Consider the following 25,669-nt stretch of genomic DNA (forward strand, 5'->3'; position numbering starts at 1 on the left):
ATTAGAACTGACTCAAATGCTTTCTTTTTAATACCTGAGTAATATTCCATTGTGTATATGTGTCACAACTTTCTTATCCATTTGTCTGCTGATGGACATCTAGGTTGCTTCCATGTCCTATCTACTGTAAACAGCAGAAGGCACATTCTTAACCACTGGACCCCCAGGGAAGTCCCTAAACTTAGTTTTTTTTTCAAATGGTTTTAGATTTACAGAAAAAAAATTACAAAGATAATAAGAGAGTTTCCGTAAATCTTGTTCCCATTTTCTCCTATTATTATCATTGTACAATTAAGTAAGGTACATCATCATAACTCATGTACTAATCTTGATATTGTAACAGAAGTCCATACTTTATTCATATTGCCTTAGTTTTTACAGAAAAGCCTTTCCCGGTCCCAGGATCCCATCCAGGATCCCACATATATTTAGTTGTCAGGTTTCCTTAGGATGCTCTAGGCTGTATCAGTTTTTCACACTTTCTTTGTTTTTTATAATATTCACAGCTTTTAGAAATATTCAGTTCAGTTAAGTTCAGTAGCTCAGTCGTGTCTGACTCTTTGCGACCCCATGGACTGCAGCAGGCCAGGCTTCCCTGTCCATCACCAACTCCCAGAGCTTAATCAAACTCATGTCCATCCAGTTGGTAATGCCTTCCAACCATCTCATCCTCTGTCATCCCCTTCTCCTTCTGCCTTCAGTCTTTCCCAGCATCAGGGTCTTTTCAAATGAGTCAGTTCTCCGCATCAGTTGGCCAAAGTATTGGAGTTTCAGCTTCAGCCTAGTTTGTAATCTAATACTACTTTGTCTTGCTGTTCAAATTGCTCCCCCTCTGGCTGTGGAAGCTCTTTCGGTTGACTCTGCATTTCTTTGACATTCCCCATCAACGAAGATCTATTTCATCCCCCTTCTTGAGCATTTTCTAACTTTTAAGCCTCAGGCTTATTCAATATACCACTAATCTCACATGACAAGCACTTTATCTGTCGATCTTTCCTCACTGGAATTCCAGGTCTTTGCGGGTAATGTCTTGGCGGTGCTTTAGACCACATAGCATCCTCATCGCCTGTGTGGACGCTGGGTTGGTACTGAATGAGTGAACGAGCCGGACTGGTGTTTAAAAGCTCACTGGAAAGGGGTGAATTAGAGTGAGTTCTGGGAAGAAGATACTCAGCCTCGGGGTGACTCGCAGCCTCCCTGCCGGCCGCCTACAGGGTAGGGACAGGTGCAGGGCCGGCCACAGTCACCTCCGCACTGAGAACCGCGCGGGAAACACACCGGCACGGCCTGCAAACGTCACCAGCGCGGGGGGATCCCCGGGGAAAATCCAGCGCCTTTGAGCCACCCCCGCCACCCGGCTTCCAGGGGGCCCTCCAAGGAAGAGGAGGCTAGGGAACGCGGTGAAGTGCCCCGGGCGGCACACTTCGCGGCTGATCCTCGTCGCCCCCGCGCGGAGCATCCGGGGCGCACGTGAGTGAGAGGAGGCTGGAGCGGGTCGGCCCCGCTGCCCGGGGTCCGGAAAGCACACGCTCAAGGCGGGGAGGGGAGGGGCGGGGCGGGGCGGGGAGCCGGGGCCGTCGCCCGGGGGCGGGGCCTGGTCCCCAGCTGTGGGTGCTTCCGACGCCCGCGGGGCCGGGCGGGCGCCCAGATGCGGCGGCGGCGGCGCGGAGCTCGGGTGGCCCGGGAGGAGCCGCGGCAGGCGCCGGGAGCCCATCCACCGGGAGTCGAGCCGCAGGTTTCCACCCGCGCTGGGACGCGCGCCCACTGGAGCCGGCTCCTGGGGTCGCCCGCGCGGTCCCGTTCCTGGTTCGTGTTCCTCTCCTTGGGGCTCTTTTTCTCTCTTTCAGGAGAGGCTGAGCGCTGTAGGCGTGCGGCCGCAGGGGTACTCGCTCGCTCGGGGACGCGAGGGATGCCTTCGGGGAGGGAGCGCCTCGGGTCCCTCGCCGCCTGTTCACGTCGGGGGACACCTCTAATTCTGAGAGGAGTGATTGTTTTTTCCACCTAATGGACAAGGTCTGCCCATTTAGGGCTTCTTAGAAATTATTTCACTGACACCTGTTGGTAGGCTTCTTTTATACGGTATCCACCCAAGACTGCTTTTGTTTTTTCAGTCGAAAGGCTGAAGTTTGGGGGGATTGTGTTTGTTTTTGGAATTAGAAGGGGCATGATTTCGATCACCTCTTCACTTCCTATTAGGTTGCACTTTCTAACTAGCTTGGCAGTATGACTCAGGAGCCAAGAAATACAGAGAAGTCGTACTGACTTGAAATATTTCCTTCCCAGCCTACAGAAGACTTTTTTTCCCTTCTTCTTCTTCTTTTTAGTAGAATGGAGACAAGAGATAGTTGCAGCGCCTAGGTGCTCCACACAGTCCAGAGAGGGAATTCTAGGCTTGGCTCGCACTGCTCAAGATCTGTATTACTTCCGGTGATTCTCACGCACTTGTTGAAGCCGTTTCTCAGCAAAGGGAGGAGTTGTTATTTCGGGTATCCAAAAATGAGTCATAGAGCTGCTCTCTTACATGTGAGACTTCGTTAATGAACTTTTGAAAAGCGAGGTTTGCTCTGGCTGTATTTAAAATGAGATTAAGATGTGAAATGCAGGCGCTGATAAACTGGAACTGGTTGTAAAGGAAGTAATAGTTTAAAGTTTTGTTTCCAAGAGCGCCTGGATGGTACAGCATACCAGCTAGGCTCACCAGGCTGATGGAAGATAACCATTAAAATCATGTGCTTTGCCACAGAGGCCCCAAGAGAAATTTAATTTCGTTATTCAATAACTGGTTTGTTACTGCTTCTGCTGGGATGGGGTGGTGGAAACATGTCATGTTACATAGTAATTGTATGTCACGCTGAATCGAAATCTTCTGGACAGTTTGTCTTTATATATTAGTGCCATGTAAAAAATTGTGAAGATGGTGGATACCCCTTGGAGCTGAGAAATTAAAATGTTCAAGCTGGTAAGTCCTATTGCAGCTGGATAGAGACACAGTAGAGATGTGGACAGCATCACTGTTGGAGTTGAGTTGAATTCAACCCAGCAAACAGTTATTGGACACCTTCTCTGTCCAGTCTCTTTATCGAACTCTGGTTATATAATTGATAATAAGACAGGATCTTGCTGACAAGAACCCTAATGCCCAGTGTAGAAGGCTGGCAAATCCCCTAGAAAATCCAGTAGGAGATGAGTGCAATGACAGACCTATGCTCACAGTTGAGCCTCTGTCCCAATATGACTGAAGTTCCTGCAGCTCTGGGATTCTGAATGAAGAGGATCATCATTGCTGCAAGAATGATGAGGGTTTGAGTTTAATCATCTACTTTTCTTTGAAGGCAGCCTGTTGAGCTCATTCAGTCAGTGTTTCACTCAATAAGTGATTTTAAAACATATTAATAAGAAAGGCATGGTTTTTAGAGTGTATTTTTTAATTAATCACATTTCAAATTATCTAGTAATCATGTAAAAATAAGCCCAACCTGTTATTACCCCTAGATAACCACAGACATTTTAAAGTGACTAATTAATGGCAATGGCACCCCACTCCAGTACTCTTGCCTGGAAAATCCCATGGACGGAGGAGCCTGATGGGCTGCAGTCCATGGGGTCACTAAGAGTCAGACATGACTGAGCGACTTCACTTTCCCTTTTCACTTTCATGCATTGGAGAAGGAAATGGCAACCCACTCCAGTGTTCTTGCCTGGAGAATCCCAGGGACAGGGGAGCCTGATGGGCTGCCGTCTATGGGGTCACACAGAGTCGGACACGACTGAAGCAACTTAGCAGCAGCAGCAACATTACAACACCATATTGAAACAACTTTCTGATCATTGTTTTTATAGTTCAGATCAATCTTTTCTAACATGTTATAGCTGTATAACTCAACATGAGTAAATCCACTGTTGGGACTGAAATCTGCTGAAGTACTTTTTGGAGCTAATACCAAAATAGATCCAGTTTTTTCCAATTCTGTAAGATATCCACCAAGTAAGGGAAACAGTGCTAAATTTGACACAAATTTTTCTTAATTTCCATACTTTGTTTTTCTTTCAAGAGCCTCAAAATTACTTTTTCTGTGAGAAAATATTGAGTGTGATCTTCATCATTGTACTCCTTGAATTTGGCACAGGCTTTGTCATGATAAGTTTTAGGGAGTAGGCATCGATTAAATAATGAAGCTTAATGTAAGAGGAGGATTAGTCATCCAATGGAGGGATAGATGACCCAGCAGAAGGATCAGCCTGTTCAGGGTGGACACTGGCTGGGGAGAGGGTTGGAGACAGACTGGGTCAGATTACATAGGCCTATATGTCATGTAAGAGGTTTGAGTTTATCCTATAAAGGACTTTAATCATGTGAATGATATTATCAGATTCATCTGTGTTTGGAAAAGCCAACTTTGACTCAAGATAGAGAATAGGTTGGATGAGCGTGGCACTGGCCGTTGGGTGACATGGAGGAGATTGTTGGAATAGTCAAGATGAGAAATTAAAGAAGCCTTGAGTCAAGCAGTGATAGTGAGGGACAGAACAGAGGGAAGGAGCTGAGAGGTGTTTAGTAGGTGGAATCTGGCCCGGAACCCAGAAGTGGCAGTGAGAGAGCGGGAGGAGGTTGGGATGACTCCCACATTTCTAGTTAATGACTAAGATGGGAAGATAAATAGAAGCGTAGGCTTGGTTTCAAGGATAATGAGGACCTCTACAGGGTTTGGCATATAGTCAGTACTCATAAAACACTTTTGAAGGAATACTATAACAGCTAACGTTTATTGAGTACATATTAAGTTCTAGGCTTTATTCTAGGCTCATTATGTGAACCAAGTCTCTCACTCCTTATTGCAATCCTCTGAGATAGGTACTGTTGTTAACTACTTTTGACTGGTGCAGAAAGTGCAGTGTTAGTAATTGTCAGAGCCAGGATTTGATCCTGAGCGTCTTTGACTCCAGAACTTGCTTGTATTCTGTTTTCATTTTTGATGTTTAGAATGTTTACTGACATAACTAAATATTAACAGTCTCTTACTGAGTTATAAACTGTATGAATAGCATGTTCTTAACTCTAAAAAAATGTTCATATGTACATGTACATTTATGATGCACTTTAGAAAGCTATACATCAAAATGCAGAGCTTGCTTGTGTATTTTTTGTGTGTTTGGGTTTTGTTTTGTTTTACTTGCTTATGTTCTTACCACTTTGCTCTGATAGGCTGTCTCTATGAATGAATGAGTGATGTTTTGGACACTGTGGTAAACTCAGATTGGAGTCATTCTCCTGATTCTGACAATCCCCTCACAGCGAGGAATAGCCCAGTACCTGAGATGGCTCCCAGGCGTCCCATTGTGCTGCAGCACCTCTGCCCCTCCCCTTATCCCAAGAAGTACCTGGTTGGTCTAAGAATAAGCTTAGCTTAATCAGAGCATTTCTCCTGGGAATTGAAAATATTTTAATGGAGATTTAACATGTCTGAAGGTTCCCAGAGCTTCCACAGCTGTGTCCTCAGAGGTGCCTCAGTTACTACCCTTCCCAAAGCACTTAGATGCACAACGCTTTGTGTTTCCTGCCTGTGCATGCATGCTAAGTCACTTTGGTCGTGTCCAACTCTTTGCAGCCCCAGAGACCATAGCCCACCAGGCTCCTCTGTCCACAGAATTCTCCAAACAATACTGAAGGGGGTTTCTATTTCCTCCTCCAGGGGATCTTCCTGACCCAGGGATCTAACTCGAATCTCCTATGGCTCCTGCATTGGCAGGCAGATTCTTTACCACTGAGCCACCTGGGAAGCTGCTTGTGTTTCTTAGATGCTCAGTGTTTTATAGCTAAGATCTGTAGTATGCCTCCCATGGGGAAGCAGAAAGGCTGGCCAGGGGATATACATCTACTGAGCAGGGTCTGATAGTAGAAGATTTACTAACAGATGCAGGCAGGTCCATAACAGCTCCAGATCTTACAGTCTTGGTTTATCATCTGTATTCTGAGGCTTATTTTGCTTTGGTTTTACCCCAAACCAGATAATTACCAACCTCTCCTGCTTCTAACTTTCAGAATCTTGGTAAGTTGAGGCTGGTGCCACTGTTTCCCGATTTCTTGATTTAAGCTGGACAAAATAATTCAAGTTTCCTGGGTTTAGGCTGTCATTTTTATTTACAAGTCCATTCCTTTGGTCCTGATAAATATATTTTTCACTATCAAACCCCGAAATCTGACCCCAACTCTTCACTATTCTCATCAGCTCATGATTCGCTCTCTTTTGGCTTGAAACAATTCTCTGATTTTTGCCCAGCAAGCAAGGTCTAATTCTCTTTTTCCTCAGCGGCCTCTCCTTTGGATCATGTAAAGGTTATAGACACTGAATTACTGTAGTACCTAAATGAATCTACAAACTCACTTAAGTTTGAAATTATAAAATGCTCAAATATCTAACACTTGAAGTTTTGAAATGTTTTCTCCATGCATGAACAAAATGTTTCATTCAGCGTTTCTTTAGATTTACCAGGAAATCTCGATATTTATAGTTTTCCATTATATGAAACTGACACAAAGCCTTCTGAGATAATCCAGTCCACGTGCTTACCCCTTGCTCTAAATTCCTATATGCCTGCCTGTTACTCATTCAGTGTTCAGAGAACAAGCAAGGAAGGGTTTTGGTTAATATTTCATGTGGGTTTGTCTAGCCTCCTCATTTCCACTGTGGTTTCCCTGAGTGCAGAGAATTGCCAGAGTTAAGGGCTCTTGTAGGTCTCTCAGCCTCCTCTGAGTTCTAACTATTCTGTGACTTTTGCTGACTATGAAACCATCTGTCAGAGTAAGTTTGCTGGTTACTTCTTCTGAGTTTGTGGATACCAGACACTGTTTGTGTATCTCACTCAAGTTCTTTGTAAAACTCAATAATTTGATTATTTTTAGTAGGAAGAAGTTTTAGGATTGGTAATTTTCATTTATCTTTCTTGAGCTAATTGAATGTTTTCAATTAGTTTATATACTTTTTTTTTTTCTAGTGGATACAGTATCAAGGTAATTTAGAAAGTACAAAGTTGCTTAGTAAAGTGTTCCCCATTTTGTATACCCAATTGTTTCACTTATTTCTCTATTCAAAGATATACAACATTTTGTGCTGTTGCATAACTTGTTGGGTAATATTGTAAATTCTGACTTTTTAGAGTAATGGGAATGGCTCAGTTGCTATCTTCACATGGAAAAAGAGGCAACAAGGATTGTTCTCACTTTTGTTTCAGAGTTGCATCAATGCCTGTCTCATTCCTGGTTTTGCTTTTAATTTCTGTTATGTTCCTGGGTGACATAACACACAGATTGGTGACACAAATCTATTGATTTGAGATAAAATCAAGTACAGTGTGTAAGCGGAATTCTATAATATTAGTAGATATCCTCCCCCTTTTTTCCCCCCTCTTCCCTGATTATCACATGGCTAAACCAACATATGGACTTCCCTGGTGGCTCAGACGGTAAAGCGTCTGCCTACAGTGCGGGAGACCTGGGTTCGATCCCTGGATCAGGAAGATCCTCTGGAGAAGGAAATGGCAACCCACTCCAGTACCCTTGCCTGGTAAATCCCATGGACGGAGGAGTGTAGTATGCTACAGTCCATGGGGTCGCAAAGAGTCAGACACGACTGAGGGACTTCATTTCACTTCACTTCAAACCAACATACAGTGATGTCAGTTGACAGGATTGTACAGTTCTCGTTCCTTACAAAGTAATCTCATAGATATTTTCTCTTTTAATTCTCATAAAACTCTGGCAAAATAGATATGACAAGTATTATTATTTTCTGTATTTTAGTTGTGTAGATGAGGAAGGAGACCACTGGAGAGGTTAAATGACCTCCCAGCATTACCTGAGAAGAGGCCCAGTGCACTATGCTGTCATTACTCGACTAAAAGAGGCAAGTTTCCTCTTTTGACCTTAGGTCAAGTTTCCTGGGAACAGACTCTGAGACTTGCATATGAGAAACTTATTGGGAGGTACTCTGAGAGAGGACTTGGAGGTGGAGAGGAGAGCAGGAATGTGCAGAGGGAAGGATGAACTGCAGTGCAGGTACAAGGGTGGTCTTCACAGTGGGGAAGCTTGGAGGTGGGATGGCCCTTCAGAATTGTTATGCCATCTTGAAGCATGGGGCCTGGTCATTGTATCCCTGGCATCAACTCGTCATTGGATGTGGGCTGTATCCAGGCAGAAGTGTGTAATCTTGGGCCAAGCAACTCCCTTTATTTAGTCAAAGGCAGTTGCTGGAGCTGTGAACCTTCTACAGTCAACATTCCTGGCAGCTGGAGGAGCAAGGGCCTTGGTCCTGAAGGGGATGTGAGTATCTCGTCAACCACTGCATTTCTCTGGAAGGCAGCGTTCCTCCATGAGGGCTTTGCCATGTCCTGCTGAGCCAGACTTGCCCTGCTAAGTGGAGCCCAGAATGCTGGGGTTTTGTCCAAGACCCTGGAGGATATAGAAGAGATAATCAGAGATCAAGAAGATAGTAGTCTTAATCCTGGGAAGATTATGAGCAGAAGAGCCAGGTGAGAGTCGACCAGGATGAGTGGAGAAGGGTGCATCACAGAGAAGGCTAACCAAACATGCAGGCTGTTCAGACAACGGGCAGAAGAGCTGGTCTTTCCTGTAATTCAAGACTTTACTGTATTTGAATTAGTACTTACTAATTCAAGTATTGGCCACCTGATGTGAAGAGCTGACTCATTGGAAAAGACCCTGAAGGTGGGAAAGATTGAAGGCAGGAGAAGGGGATAGCAGAGGATGAGATGGTTGGATGGCATCACGGATTCAATGGACATGAGTTTGAGCAAACTCCAAGAGATAGTGAAGGACAAGGGAGTGGTGTGCTGCAGTCCATGAGATCCCGAAGAATCAGATACCAGTAAGTGACTGAACAACGACAGCAGCAAGGCTTTACCATTGTTAAATGGTAAGTGATTTTATTAGGCTCTATTTATTAGGCTGCTTGGAGGGCTACAGTCCATGGGGTCGCAAAGAGTTGGACACGACTGAGTGACTAAGCACAGTATATTTATTAGGCTACATTAGGCTACATTTTCTCTCTCCTCTCCCTCCTCACCTCTCCCTTTTTAAAAAGCCTTTGAAAGGCCCCAAATCAGTCCAGTGAATCTCAGTGTGTAGCCTGTAGATTATAAGATCAGAATTGCCTGGGATATTTTAAAACATGCCCCACAAACAAGCAACAAAAAGAAAACAGAAAAGGAAGTCCAGGTTTACGTTCAAGATCTGCTAGAGTAGGATCTTTAATAGTGGAAACCATGAATTGACATTTTCAACCCATTTTCCACAGATGGTTTTGATCTGTGCTATAGTTCAAGTTCCATTGCCTGAACTCTTATGCCCTTGATGGTGACCGAGCCTCTTGGGATTTTTCAGGTTAGTGAAAAGTCACAGGAACTGTGGAGCAGAGGAGCACCTGAGCCTTAATCCCAGCAGGATGGATTTAGTGATATTTGCTCTTTGTCCTTTAGAGCATATTCCTGGCTTGGTCACCGGAGAGCCTGGCCCAAATTTCCTGGCTGGGATTGCTTGAGAGAGGAGTTTCTGGCTTGGCCTTTTACTGTCTTGATAACTGGGGGAGAGATGCCAAATTCCTGGAATAGTTGTAGATAAAAAGGTTGGGGGTCGGGAGAGAATCAGCGAATTTATAGGAATCAGTAATTTCTAGGAGGATAAGGAGGTTCCAGAAAATCTTATGCCAGGTGAAACTTTGAGGTGCTGTCTTAAAGCTTTAAATGACCATCTAATAGAATGAGACAGATTACTATGATAGGAAAATATATTACCTGATTCATTGAAATAGGGAATAATTATTTCCGTGGTGGCTCAGATGGTAAAGAATCCACCTGCAATGTGGGAGACCTGGGTTTGATCCCTGGGTTGGAAAGATTCCCTGGAGGAGGGAATGGCAACCCACTCCAGTATTCTTGCCTGGAGAATCCCCATGGACTGAGGAGCCTGTCACGCTGTAGTCCATGAGGTTGCAAGGAGTTGGATACAACTGAGTGACTAAGCACAGCACAGCACATTTTTCTTCAAAGGGAAAAGCACTGATTTTGAGGCAGGTTATTGCAGGAAATATTAGTCACCTAAAGAGTAGTCTGATAAACTCCTAGCAAAATTTGATGTTTTGTTCACGCTTGCAGCACCGAATTGCTCTAGTTCCTATACCTTCAATGGTCTGGGTTGTCTCTGCCTGGTCCCTTCCCCTTTTCCTTGCTCAGCAAACTCCTGATAATCCATTTAGAAGCATCCAGTTGAGTTCTCCATCTTCCAGTGAGTTCAGAAAGTACACCCATCTATCCCTCTATTCTCACATTTATTATTATCCTTCTACCAGCCTGTCCTCTTTTTTTGGGACTGCAACTTGAAGCGTGGCATTTAGTTCCCCCACCAGGGATTGAACCCACTTCCCTGAATTGGAAGGGTCGAGTCATAACCACTGGACCACTAGGAAAGTCCCTTGTCTTCTTCATCTTGAAGATAAGGAGTGTCATTTCCTCTTTGTGTACAAGAGACCTAGCTTCATCAGAAATGGTTGAAAGAAATAACCAGTCTGGCAAGCATAGTTATTCAACAGATATTTACTGAGGCTCTTCTATGAGCTGGACCCTCAAGGGCACGTGGCAAACACAGTAAGTACAGCCCTTGACCCCGTTGAGCTTATTGGCCAACAAAGAAGATAAGCAATGAAACAATCAACAATAGAAAACGATGAATGTCAGGAAAGAGGAAGTATCATGGAGCCAGCAACCCAGCTTAGTCTTGGGTCATAGAAAGTTTCCCATTCTTACGGAACACAGTTTATATAAAAAATAGAATCTGTGAGCCTGGCTCTGGTTCTAAGACAAGGGACCTCTTTTTAAATAAAGGAAGATCTTTTGTTCTATCTAGTTCAAAATTGACCAGTCCTTCACACGCATGTGTGTTTGTGAGCACACACACTGGCAAAGATAGAACAAGAAAGTGACTCCATTTTTTTTTTTTTTGGCTGCATGGCATGTAGGGTCTTAGTTCCCTAACCAGGGATTGAACCTGCGCCCCCTGCATTGGAAGTGTGAAGTCTTAACCACTGGCCCACCAGGAAAGTCCTCAATGCCTTCATTTAATGAATAAAATAGATAGCAAGGAACTGAGAAGAAAGTTTCTATTCATCTCTTTCAATGTGCCATTGCTAGAAGCTAATGTATAAATATTTTAATATGTAATATACAGTGAAGGAATATAAATTTAAAGCTGACAATTATGAGCTTATGTTACAGTGTTTTTAAGGGTTAACTTTAGGAATCTGATGATTACAGCCTAGGAGGGTGCTTGACAGATTTGCCTTTGGATCTTGTTTTAGATCAAGGTAGAGGCACCTTTGCTCAGAGGTCAGTGTCTGCTCTGACTTCTCGTCTTTCCACTTCATTTTCTTGGCCCTGCTGTGGGAGGGCCTGGCACTGGTGTTGTCGCTCTGCCTGGCTTAGCAGCTCATGCTGAGTCCTTTTACTCCTTTTATGGCCAGTTCTCGCTCTTTGATTATTTCTGTACCTGCTTATTTCTCACTATACATTTTAAAACTTAGTTGAGGGCAGCAATTGTGACTTCTTGATTTTTTAATCTTCTACATCTCTTCTACTGCAATTTATTTATGTCCAACAAAAGTCCATCTAGTTAAAGCTATGGTTTTTCCAGTGGTCATGTATGGATGTGAGAGTTGGACTATAAAGAAAGCTGAGTGCTGAAGAATTGATGCTTTTGAACTGTGGTGTTGGAGAAGACTCTTGTGGATCCCTTGGACTGCAAGATCAAACCAGTCAATCCTAAAGGAAATCAGTCCTGAATATTCATTGGAAGGACTGATGCTGAAGCTGAAACTCCAGTACTTTGGCCACCTGGTGGGAAGAACTGACTCATTTGAAAAAACCATGATGCTGGGAAAGATGGACGGCAGGAGGCGGAGGGGGTGACAGAGGATGAGTTGGTTGGATGGCATCACCGCCTTGATGGACATGAGTGTGAGTAAGCTCTGGGAGTTGGTGATAGACAGGGAAGCCTGGTGTGCTGCAGTCCACGGGGTCGTAAAGAGTCGGACACGACTGAGGAACTGAACTGAACTGATTACAGTAAATAAATAAACATAGTATTTGAATTAAGAGTCCTTGGGTTGAGAAAGTAACCAGATTGCTTCTCTACTAAGAATCTATTTCCTGTTTAACCAGATATCACAAAGCAAATATGTGCACATTTAACCTATGAATGTCTGCTTTACTAAGAATACCATCCATTGGGGAATTCCCTGTTGGTCCAGTGGTTAGGACTTGGGCACTTTCACTGACAAGGCCAGATTCAATCTCTGGTCAGGAAACTAAGATCCCACAAGCCTCATGGTGTGACCAAAAAAAAAAAAAAAAGAATCTGTTTGGCTGATTTACGGGAAGGGAGGGTTAAGTCGTCATGGAACAATGTTTACTAGATGTAGATGGAAGTGTAGAATGCTCCGCTGTGTCTCACTTCAGTCAACTTAAACACATCGGCACTGTCCACCATCTAGCATCTCAAAACAACATTGACACTAAAAAAGTGGAATTAAAGACTAGAATGAGAGTTAAAATATAACTCAGATTTGAAGTGTGATTTTAAATGAATGGACAAGTGATGTCCTGTGATGACCATAAGCCATGTTTTCTCTTATCTTTCTGCCCATGCTTGGCATATTCCTTAGTATTGCAAATGTAATTTATGTTCTCATTTTTTTCTTGCTTCTACTATAAATATTGTATTGATATACAGGGAGTATATGAAAGATGAGGAAATCATTGCATCAGTTCTTATACTTTCTATTTTTCATAGTTCGAGCTTGGTTTATTGCTGAGTGTAGGTGGGTGACAAGTTTAACCACGGTGAATCCAATTGAAAACTTTTGTAAATTAGTTCAGCTTTTATATTTTCATTGAGAGTTTTTTTCATTGAGAAACTTCCATGAGATTTTAAAAATATATTTAACTTAAAAAATCTTTATTTATGGCTGCATCAGGTCTCAGTTGCAGCATGAGGGATCTTTCGTTGCAGCCTGTGAGCTCTGGAGTGTGAGGTAGTTGCCCCAAGGCATGTGGAATTTTAGTTACCAGACCTGGGATCGAACCCATGTCCCCTGCATTACAAGGAAGTTTCTTAATCACTGGGCCAGAAGGGAAGTCCCTATATTTAATTTTTTATTTTATATTGCAGTGTAGCCAATGGACAATGTTGTGATAGTTTCAGATGGACAGCAAAGGGACTCAGCCATACATGTATGTGTATCCATTCTCCCCCAAATTCCCCTCCCATCCAGACTGCCACATAATACTGAGCAGAGTTCCCTGTGATATACAGTAAGTCCTTGTTGGTTATCCATTTTAAATAAAGCAGTGTGTACATGTCTATCCCAAACTCCCTAACTATCCCTTTCCTTCTATTCTTCCTCCTGGCAACCGTAAGCTAGTTCTCTGTGAGTCTCTTACTGTTTTGTAAACAAGTTCATTTGTATCATTTCTTTTTTTGGATTCCACATAAAAGGGAATACTATACTGTGAGAAGAAAAACTTTTTTCAGCTCCTGCTGGTGAGCTGAAATATTTTTCTCTTTTGAAAATGTAGACCTCTTTAGAGGATGAAGCTTATTCCTTAAAGAGTCAAAATTATAGTAGTACCAACCCATCTGAAAAGATTAACAGTTGGTGGAAGAAAATTCCATGTAGTCAGCATTCTTTTGTTTTTGTTTAATTAGAAAACTTCTCAAGATATTAACTGCCCTTTGCTGAAACTGAGTGCATGGACATTTTCTCCTGTTGACATCTAGACCCCTACACCTACCACTGACAGAGCATAAACATACAGTAAACATTTTCAATTTTGTTCCTTCCATCCGGTAACTAAGGCATCAATAAACCTTGTATTGTGGTTTTTTTCTCTCTTATTTCTGTTAGTCTAAAGTAGTATCTTATTTTTAATTTGTATTTATTTGCTAAAGAGCAGATCTTGTCATTTCATATTTTTATTGAGAATATTTTATTTCCTGTGATTGTCTTTTTATATGTTTTCCTCAATATATTTTGTCATCTTATTTTCTTTCTGTTTAAGATTGTGTATTCATATAACATTGTATATCTATCTATTGTCTATTATGTTTTGTGCAAATATTTTCTTCTGGTCTCTTGCTTTGATTTTTAACATTTATTATTATTTTTGTTGCACAGAATTTTCAAATTTTGTGTAGTCACATTTGGTTATCTTTTTCTTTGCGAGTTCCCTTACAACCTCCAATCCAGTTTAAAGTTATCATTATCCCAGAGTACTGATAAATACTCCATTTTGTTTTCTATTAATGTTACTGTTATTGACATTTGCATTTTTAACTCTCTCATGTTTCTGAGGTATATTATGGGGTCTGTGATAAGGATTAGAGAGAAATAAATTATTTTTTTTAATAAATTCTTGCCCATCAGTTACATCATTCTAGTTGCTTAAATTCTTTCCTCTCCTATTATTTTTCAATGGCTTCTTCTTCATAAACTAACATTTTATATATAATTGGTTTATTTCTCCTTGTTTTATTCATGTCCATTTATTTGCTTTTCATGTTCGCAAAAGTATCACATCTTTGTGTGCTTATTCACTCAGTCGCATCTGACTCTGTGACTCTATGCACAGTAGCCCACCAGGCTCCTCTGTCCATGGGATTCTCCAAGCAAGAATACTGGAGTGGGTTGCCATTTCCTTCTCCAGGGATCACACCTTGAATGTTTGTCTTATAATAGGCGTTCATATCTGCGGGGCTTCCTCTGCTTCACCAGTGTTGTGTTCTTTCCAATTTCTAAAAAAATTAACCATTTATTATTTGAGTTTTATTTTAGGATCACTTTCGCTTTCATATTTATTTTTTAACTCTGTCAGGAATTTTGGATTTAGTTCCGTCAAAATATTAACTTGAGGAGAGTTTCAGATTGCACTTATAACTGTGTCTAAGTGTCAGTGCTATAGCAGAACCTGTAAAGAAATGTTGACATGAGAAGGAAATGAGCAGACAAGACGGAGGGTTCCTAGAGAGCTTCTGGTTAACCCCAAGCCAAACTCATAAATTTGTATCATTGCCCTTTGGACTGGTGTTGTGGATTTCTAGAAAGCCTTCTTTTTTCCTTCCTGCTTTCTCCCCTCCCACCTTCCTCTTCTCCCTTCCTTCCTGCCCCACTTCCTTCTTCTTTCTGTTTCTTTTTCTCTTTTTTAATTTCATCAAACTTACATGTAGAGTGAACTAATTACATAAAACATTTAATAAAAAGAAAAGTCTAATGACAAAAAAGTCTATTTCACTTCCCCTTCCCAAAGGCAGCTACTTTCGACTATTTTTGCTGTATCTTTTAGTATGTATATTCATGTCTCTAAATAACACATTTCTATTACTATTCCTTGATTGCTTTCTATTTTGTTTTAGGTGTGACCTATTGACTTCTCTGTGTGGAAGATGGTGTTTTAATTCACTTTCACACCTCTTTTCCATAGACACACACTCTTCCTGTCCCGTTCTCCCAACACAATTCCATTATACTTTGTTAGGTCAGTATTCTATGATTATATTTTATGATTATGAAAATGCCAATCACAGCTGAGCCATGATTACTTTCCTGTAACTACATATTTCTTTTTGCTTTTCTAGAAGTTAATTGTGTTTTTCTATTGTTGCTGTTAGTTTCTATTTCTTTCTCTCTGGAATTCCTATTATTTGGAATTTGAACTTAAACGGTTGGACCCCTAAAGTCCCATCTATTCTGTTATTTTTTGCTTCTTTTTCTTTCTTTCTACTTTATGGAAAAGGGTCTTCCATTCTCCCGCCTATAGGCTGCAGGTCAGTGTGCTGGACGGTAGGCAAATGAAGACATTCACTTAAACATCTCTTTAGGTGGGCATCTCTAACCCAGTCTCGGTTCAGATTCTAGCTTTGCTACCCTCCTGCCACAGTAGGATACACTCACCTCTTTTTTAAAAAATATTTTTATAAATATTTTTATTCTTTTGTGCCGGGTCTTAGTCGCAGCATGTGAAATCTTTTAGTTGCAGCATGCAAATTCTTAGTGTGGCATGTGGGATCTAGTTCCCTGACCAGGCCTCCTGCACTGGGAGTGTGATGTTTTACCCACTGAACCACCAGAGGAATTCCTACACTCACTTTTTAAGAAGGCTTCTAACCAAACATATTTGTTATCACCCCGCCACCACAGCCTCCTTTTCTGTCCTCAGCTTTCAGTTCTGGTTCCTAAGCCTTTGAGTACTTGTTTATGATGTAATCATTTCTTGGTCTTCTCCACTTTTTTCTTAGGATTTGACTTTCTTGAATCTGCTGCGTTAGTTACCATTGGCCCATTTGCTTTACAAATTCTGAAATTTTGTTGCTGCTTTCTTCTATGTTGTTCTTTATCTTGTTGGTGTATGCCTTTTCCAAAGTTCCTTTAGTGGAATTTTGGAAGAAAGAAAAAGTAATGTTCAATTTGCCATTTTACTCAGAATATAGATCTTGTTTAAACGTGTGTGTGTGTGTGTGTGTGTGTGTGTTAGTCACTCAGTCGTATCCAACTCTCTGCTATCCCATGGACTATCTCCTGGAGTTTGCTCAATTTCATGTCCATTGAGTTGGTGATGCTGTCTAACCATCTCATTCTCTGCTGCCCCCTTCTCCTTTTGCCTTCAGTCTTTCCCAGCAGCAACTTCTTTTATAATGTGGCCAATGTATTGGAGCTTCAGCTTCAGCATCAGTCCTTCCAGTGAATATTCAGGGTTGATTTCCTTTTGGATTGACTGGTTTGATCTCCTTGCTGTCCAAGGGACTCTCAAGAGTCTTCTCCAGCATCACAATTCGAAAGCATCAATTTTTTGGCTCTCAGCCTTATTTATGGTTCAGCTATCACATCCATACATGACTACTGGAAAAACCACAGCTTTGACTATATCGACCTTTGTCAGCAAAGTGGTTTCTGCTTTTTAATACACTATCTAGGTTTGTCATAGCTTTCCTTCCAAGGAGCAAGAATCTTAATTTCATGCTGCAGTCATTATCTGCAGTGATTTTGGAGCCCCAAAAAATAAAGTCTGTCACTGTTTCCATTTTTTCCCCTTCTATTTGCCATGAAGTAATGGGACCAGATGCCATGATCTTCGTTTTTTTAATGTTGAATCTAGGGCATTAATATTCTGTCACCTGAGTTATAGGAATAATATAGAAACTGATATCAGAATAGTTGTTTGGTTTTATAGGATCATTTAAAATCACTTGGTCTGTATGGGTTTCTTAAGGAATAGTACTTGAAGTATTTTGAATAAACTACCTCATGAAATAAACTGATTATGCATGGAAAATGTGCAAAGCCGTAACTCCTAATATCATGTTGTGAGTTTCCCAGGTGAAGTGGTAAAGAACCTGTCTGGCAGTGCTGGAGTTGGAAGAGACAAGACTCTGATTCCTGGGTGGGGAAGATTCCCCTGGAGGAGGGCATGGCAACCCCCTCCAGTATTCTCGCCTGGAGAATCCTGTGGATAGAGGAGCCTGGCGGGCTACAATCCACAGGGTTGCAAAGAGTTGGACATGACTGAAGCGACTGAGCACGCAGTATCATGATTGTAAATACTTAAAAATTTACAGAGTGCTTTTATATACATTTTAAACCTCATTTAATTATCAGAAAAAGAAACCTTTATAGGTAGTGTCATTACCATTGTACAGTGGAGAAACTGACACTCAGAGGTATGAAATGTCTGCATCCACTTTATACAGCTAGAGTTAGAGACAGGAAGGCCTCTGACACCTAGGGGAGCATTCATTCTCCCACACCTCATTTGTTTTCAGGATGAGGCAGTTAGCCGATGAGCTAGACTCTTCCGTGAATGTGCTTGGAAAGTAAAACAAACCCCTCCCCGACCAACAACAAACCTGGCGGGGTGGGGTGGGGAACAGGGCTTATCTCTACAGACATTTATAGGGGAGGTGTTTGCAGGGTGTTTATTGAATTAAAATTGTTCATCTGTTCCTGAAAGAAAGCCTGGCCACTGACTTTATAACCACTGAATCCTGAAGATACCAGTCCTCAGTATCCCGCTTTGGGATTCTTGAACATGAAAATAAAACACAAGGATTCTCTCATTCTTTTTTTTTTTTAATTAAGTCTTTATTGAATTTGTTAAAATACTGCTTCTGTTTTATGGTGTTTTATTTATTTATTTTTTGCCTCGAGGCATGTGAGATCTTATCCTCCCCACCAAGGATTGAACCTGCACCCCCTGTGTTGGAAGGTGAAGTGTTAACCACTGAACCGCCAAGGAAGTCCCCTCTCTTTTTTAAAAGAATTTCCTTTCCTTTTCTAGGTTGCTTCTTGGTGTTCCTTTTTTACCTGATATCACCTGCACAAAAATGTTGGTGGTGGAAAGTACAGTGGTCCCCTGGCGAGAATAAACCCCTAGAGAACTCTTGCAGTTTACCAGAAAAATGTTCCATAGTTTGTAATCAGGGTCAGTTCTTCTGGATACTGTTAAGTATTCACAGCCTTCTTGAATAGAAAAGAGTCTGCAAGACTATGTATTAGATGTTAATCATTGGCTATTTTACAGTTATTACATATTGCTATTGTTGTTGTTCATTTGCTAAGTCGTATCCTACTTTTTGCAACCCCATGGACTGTAGCCCTCCAGGTTTCTCTGTCTATGAGGTTCTCCAGTCAAGAATACTGGAGTGGGTTACCATTTCCTTCTCCAGGGGATCTTCCTGGACCAGGGATTGAACCTGTGTCTCCTGCATTGGCAGGTGGATTCTTTACAGCTGAGCTACCAGGGAAGTCCTAGTTATTATATATAGTGGTATTAAATGATGAGACATTTTTACTTTCTCTGTAAAACAATTCTGTATCATTGGATTATTTCTTCTTTATCTTTTCAAAGAGCAAGGGTTGCTTTCATAATCAGAGAAAAGAAGAGAGACTTTTACAAAGAAAGCCTTAAATAATCTGCTGACCCATGGGTATTAGAGTTCACTTATGATTATGATATGAGTAACAAGATGTTAGTAATAAACTGTTAGTGGTAAATCAGCCAATGCACTATTTATACTGATAGTTACTGAATCTGCATTAGTTTTTGAGTGAATTAAAATCACAGAATAGATGATAACAGAACACATATACAGAGTACTTACTCTCTGCTGGACACTCTTCTAAGACCTTTTTTTTTTTTAATGGGAAGATAATTACTTTACAATGCTGTGTTGGTTTCTGCTATACAGTAAGTGAATCAGCCATTAGTGTATACATATCCCCACCCTCTAGAGCCTCTCTCGCACCACCTCCTCATCCCACCCCTCTGGGTCATCCCAGAGGACCAGGCTGAGCTCCCTGTGTTTCACAGCAACTTCCCACTAGCTGTTTATTTTACACATGGGAGTGTCCACTCAGTTGTGTCTCACTCTTTGTGACCCCATGGACTGCAGCCTGCCGGGCTCCTCCATCCTTTGGATTTTCCAGGCAAGAATACTGGAATGGGTTGCCATTTCCTTCTCCAGGGGATCTTCCCCATCCAGGGATTGAACCGGGGTCTCCCGCGTTGCAGGCAGACTCCTTAACGTCTGAGCCACCAACGCTACTCTCTCAATTCGTCCCACCCTCTCCTACTCAGCTTGGATTATCTCATTTAATTTTCTTCCTCACCTTCTGCAGTCAGTATTTATACATGTGGAAGATAAGACAGAGAGGAGGTGAGTATAAGGAAACGTGACATCAGCAGACATTTGCAAAGCACTTCTCTGTTAGGATTGCCCTCTCTTACTGCCAGGAACCCTGAAACCAGTGAGGAAGCCCAGGCTACTCCCAAAGGCAAAAGAGTTCTCTCCCCAGGCTGAACCCTTTGCCACGCTCTTCCACTGCCCTGAGTGGGTATGGCATTCTAAGCAGATTCTACAACTGGGAAGCAGTATCCTGATTGCCTTAAACACTCTGAAAGACTAGTAAGGTCTTAATCCAGTGCTCCTTAGGAACCTGGTTCATGTCACACTAATTTTTATTCCTTTTAGTCAGCAAGAAATGTCTCTGGTTCAGTCTTGGGTGACGAAGGACTGGAACATGGCAGGAGAATGATGTTTGGAGGTTGCATTTTGCCTACCTGGTGTTTACTTTACTGATTTGGACAATACACTTAAAGTGGATGATACACTTAAACTATCTACCTCCATTTCAAAGCTGGCTTTTCAAGTTCTCAGAACCTCTTATCAGACTGAAACTCAGCCAGAGTTAAAGCTGCCTAGCCTCTCTGTGCTGTCCTGCCCCCACTGCTCAAGAACCTCGATTTAGCATACTGCATTATCAAACAGCTTCTGCAGTCTTTCTTGTGGAGGCTGCTTGTGTGTGAGATAGTCTTTTTTTAGCATCATTTTTTTTCTCCTTACCATGCTTATGACCACAATCCTCAAAAGGAAAGGAAGGCTGTTCTCAGACTTGTTAAGAAACACATGCTCCTTTTATGTGTATGCTTTACATTAATGTGTGTATACAGTATGAACAGGAAGTTGTAAATGTAGACTGTCAAAACCCAGGTGTGTAATTAGGCCATGATCATCAGGACAAGGATTTGGTACATGTTTCTTATGTTTGTGTGTTTAAATTGTAGCAATGAACTTTGGTTTAAGTGCAGCAGCCTTTACTTTTGAAGAATTATGATTTATCCGTGAGTCACATCATCCTCCTAGGTGCTCTTTAAGAAGAACACAAATTTGGGGGTATAGAGAAACCTAAAGAGGGGTGTATCAGTTAGCTCTGTCAGTATAACAAAATACTCCCAAATTACCATTGTTATTTCTCATCATTTTGAAGATTAAATGAGATAATCCACAATATGTAAAGCTTCTACAATAGTACCTGGCAGAAAGTAAATTCTGATTAGTTCTTCCAGTGGGTTCACTTTGAGGTCGGTCATACAGATGTAGGGGTGGGTCACCTGCGGGGGCTGGCCTCTCTCTCCATGTAGTCATTATCTTCCAGGAGGCTAGTCTGAGCTTCCTGACATGAGGCTTTGGTGTTCTTGGTGCTAACAGGACACAAGCCCCAGTCTGCTAGTGCTATTCAAGCGTCTGCTGGCATCATGTTTTCTATTGTCCTGTCTGTAAAAGTCTCATGGCCAAACCCAGATTGAAAGTGTAGGGGAATTGACACTACGTTTTTGTTTTTGAGAATGATACTTTCTGTTTTAATACAAATAATATAAGCATGTATACATACAAGTACATAGATTGCCAGCTTTTGGTGCCCCCTCACTAAAGAACTGTTAAGAACACTTTGCCAGACAGGTCCAGTTGATGTGTTGGCCTCTGCTCAACACAGGCTGGTTCCTCTTCTTTCATGTGCTCTCTCGTTCTGTTGCACCTGCTCTTCTATGCAGACCCCATTTATTGTCAGGGCTGTGAGTTTCCTAGCCCTCTGCCCTCCTGTGAGTTGTGACTGCTGAGAAGCCAGCCGATTACTCTCAATGAAGCTTTACCTCACTCCCCCAGAATACTGAGGGTGATGAACTTTTATTAACAGGGCATGTCTTTTCTGTCAATACCACTTCTTGATCAGGAGGTACTGCTAAGAATTTGTGGCCTTTTTTTGTGTGTGTGCAATCAAATATAGTCTGCCTTTGGTAAAAATTACTCACATTTCTGCTATAAGAAAGATACATTCACTCCTATCATAGAATTCGAAGAAGCCTTATCACATTCAGGCATCAGCCTCTGAAGTCCAGAGGCCTATCCATGATCTGCATCACTTCTGGGCACAGACAAGCCCCCCTCAGATACAGCACATCAGATATGGATCCTCTTGATCTAGTTGGGTCAAGAGGATCTGGATCTGTGGATCTAGATGTGGATCCGATAACTAGATAACTTTTTACGATCATATATTGTATCTATATTGCATCTAGATATTATACATACACAGTATATATGATAACATATATTTTAGTTATCTATCAATAGTTATCATAGTTTTTACTTATCATGGACAAATTATCTCCTTATACGCACCCAACACATAATGGTGAAAAGGCAAAAGATAACCCCTCAAAACTACAGAAACAGAATACAGGCAGCACTCAGCAATCCACAGCAACTCAGGCCCGTATGGTTAGGTGCCCCACTCCTGGGCCAGTGGAGGTTCCTTGATTAGGACCCAGTTCTCTTGCTCGGGAATGGTTCACTTGTGTCTCTCTACTACCCTTGGCTCCATCCTCTGAAACATTCTTCCTTTTTCCATAAGAAATGGCTTATGCTTGCTTCTAAATAATTTCTGTGGCCTCATTCTTATAAAAACCCAAGCTTCTAGAGGCCTCTTTTCCTTTGAATGATCTCTGTATCCTTTAGATCATATTTTTGTGCTTGTCATTGCAGGCGTGCATGCTAAGTCGCTTCAGTTGTGTCCAACTCTGTCTGACGCTATGGACCATAGCCTGCCAGGCTCCTCTGTCCATGGGATTCTCCAGTCAAGAATACTGGATTGGGTTGCCATGCCCTCCTCCAGGGGATCTTCCCGACCCACCTTTTCTAATATTTCCTGCTTTGGCTGGCAGGTTCTTTACCACTAGCACCACCTAGGAAGCCCATGCTTGTCAGTAAAACTTGCTTAAAAACTTTGAGGATTTCCTTAGAATCCCATAGAGTCCATGCCCCTAAAATCCACAGCCACAGTTCTTCTTTTTTTTTTCCAAGTCAGACAGACCTCCCTTGACTCTGGGCTGAGCATCAGACTGCTATGAGACAGTGACTCTAGGAGTCTCAGAGCCCCTCTTGTCCAGCTGAGAAGGGCTACGAGGCATCACGTTAAATTTTACAGAAGTCTTCTCTCTGAGGCCATTTCTTGCATTAAGAAGCTTGTCTTCCAGCTGAAGAGACTGGAGATATAAAAGATTTTCTTTTCCAATATCATGAGTTCTGGTTCTTCTCTATTTTCTCAAAATAGTGCTTATTAACTGGATAAATCATTTTGCAGCCCATCTGTCCTTTGCAGAACCTTCTATGCAGCTAGAAACACTCAATGAATGCTTCCAAGCTTCTGCCTGGAGAACTTGGCAGCTAGATTCAAAATTCATTGTGTACATTTTCTGTCCTTTATGCTGCTGCAGGCATCACTTTTACCAGTTGTTTTGCTACTAAAGAATGTGGGTTGCCTTTTTGCCTTACAGCTGGAACTGGACATGGAACAACAGACTGATTCCAAATAGGAAAAGGAGTACATCAAGGCTGTATATTGTCACCCTGCTTATTTAACTTCTATGCAGAGTACATCATGAGAAATGCTGGGCTGGAAGAAGCACAAGCTGGAATCAAGATTGCTGGGATAAATATCAATAACCTCAGATAAACAGATGACACCACCCTTATGGCAGAAAATGAAGAAGAACTAAAGAGCCTCTTGATGAAAGTGAAAGAAGAGAGTGAGAAAGTTGGCTTAAAGCTCAACATTCAGAAAACTAAGATCATGGCATCTGGTCCCATCACTTCATGGCAAATAGATGGGGAAACAGTGGAAACAATGGCTGACTTTATTTTTCTGGGCTCCAAAATCACTGCAGATGGTGATTGCAGCCATGAAATTAAGAGATGCTTGCTCCTTAGAAGGAAAGTTGTGACCAACCTAGACGGCATATTCAAAAGCAGAGACATTACTTTGCTAACAAAGGTCCGTCTAGTCAAGGCTATGGTTTTTCCAGTGGTCATGTATGGATGTGAGAGAGTTGGACTATAAAGAAAGCTGAGCACAGAAGAATTGATGCTTTTGAACTGTGGTGTTGGAGAAGACTATTGAGAGTCCCTTGGACTGCAAGGAGATCCAACCAGTCCATCCTAAAGGAGATCAGTCCCAGGTGTTCATTGGAAGGACTGATGTTGAAGTTGAAACTCCAATACTTTGGCTACTTGATGCGAAGAGTTGACTCATCGGAAAAGACCCTGATGCTGGGGAAGATTGAGGGCAGGAGGAAAAGGAGACGACAGAAGATGAGATGGCTGGATGGCATCACTGACTCGATAGACATGGGTTTGGGTGGACTCCAGGAGTTGGTGATGGACAGGGAGGCCTGGCGTGCTGCAGTTCATGGGCTCGCAAAGAGTTGGACACGACTGAGCAACTGAACTGAACTGTACAGTTTCCTCATCACTATCCAGCCTCCACTAAGAGTTTGCCTGCCATTTTCCTGGTTTTTGCTAATAGCTACCTCTCTGCTTTTCACCTGCTGTTTGCTCCCAAAGCTGATGCTGCATGTTTTAAGCCTGTCATGGCAACGTGCTGCTTGTAGGTAACAATTTCTCTATCAGTTAGTTTTTGTGGCTTAAGAAACTGCCACATATCTTAATGGCTTAAGCAGCAATGGGCTTCCCTGGTGGCTCAGAGGGTCAAGTGTCTGCCTGCAATGTGGGAGCCCCGGATTCTATCCCTGGGTTAGGAAGATCCCCTGGAGAAGGAAATGGCAACGCTCTCTGGTACTCTTGCCTGGAAAATCCCATGGACGGAGAAGCCTAGTAGGCTATAGTCCATGGGTTGCAAAGAGATGGACATGACTGAGCGACTTCACTTTCACTTTTAAACTTCAATGATTAATTATTTCTTACAGTTCTATCAGTTGGCTCATCGGTTTTCTATTGATTGTCTCCTGGCTCATTTGTGTAGCTGCAGTCACTTGATGGATTAGCTGGGGGCTGGGTTCAGCCAGGATTACTAAGACTCCTGGGTCTTATTCTGTAGGCAAGTCGAGGCTTTTTCATATGTTTGATATCAGGGTCCCAAGTAACAAGCTCTTTTGCAGATGTGCTTTTCAAGCCTCTGCTTGCATTGTATTTACTACTGTCTCATTAGCCAGAGCAAGTTCCAGTCTCATGGCCACACTCCAAATTCAAGGAGTTGGGAAGTAGTCTATACTTCTTGATTAGAGGACATGCAAAGAATGTGTAGTAAAATTTTTTCAACCTTTCACAAGAGTATGTCCATATTTGGGAGGGGAAAATGGGCCCTATAGGAAGTCAGGTTAAGAAAGTATATTATGAATTGATGGTCAATCACATCATGGCAATAACCTAACAATTTGATGCTTTCATAATTATTATGAATCTTGTTGATGGGTTATATATCATTTGTCCAGTACAAAGGCAGGGTCGCACTGGACACTCAGTTTGCCACAGGCACTAGCTTTTCCTTCCCTGCTGTGCTTAGGTTTGACCCTAGAGGGCTGCTGACCCACTCATAGCTTACATTGTTAAATGCTTGGTTTTTATGTAATTTCTTGGCCTGATACAACCTGTGTGGGAAGTGAGAGGAATGTCAGTAGCAGTATAGGGAAGTAACTGAGATGAACCCTGAAATTGTAACCGTGCGGAAAGAGAAACGTTTTAAAACAAAAGCGCATCATTACACAATTCAGGGATTTTAGTAATGATAATCTGAGTCACCAATAAATTGTATTCAGTTCCCTCTCTTTAAGGAAACAGTGAAATATATCAGTGCAGTTTAGAAGAGCATCACTGACTTGATTGACATGAGTTTGAGTAACTCTGGTAGTTGGGATGGACAGTAAGGAGTACATTTAAACCATTTAGGGAATATTGTTAGAAGTAGTAGCCTCTTGGTTG

At 42.0% G+C, this 25,669-nt stretch overlaps 1 protein-coding gene across 3 annotated transcripts in view; it reads left to right on the plus strand.

Moving 5' to 3' along the window:
- STX11 (syntaxin 11) overlaps positions 1–25,669 on the plus strand; it is a 50,579-nt gene that overhangs the window by 17,504 nt on the left and 7,406 nt on the right. Inside the window, exon 1 of one of the 3 annotated variants that reach the window (XM_086318191.1) lies at positions 1,380–1,470. The exons of 1 other annotated variant lie outside the window; for it this stretch is intronic. The gene's annotated coding sequence lies outside the window, so the exon portion shown is untranslated. Of the gene's footprint in view, positions 1–1,379; positions 1,471–1,611; positions 1,807–25,669 lie in introns of those variants that run through there. One more of the 3 variants, XM_086318190.1, reaches the window with a different exon arrangement.

Source organism: Bos grunniens, chromosome 9 (assembly GCF_055505025.1).
Source record: "Bos grunniens cultivar Pamir isolate PY7600 chromosome 9, Bosgru_T2T1.0, whole genome shotgun sequence".
NCBI lineage: Eukaryota > Metazoa > Chordata > Mammalia > Artiodactyla > Bovidae > Bos > Bos grunniens.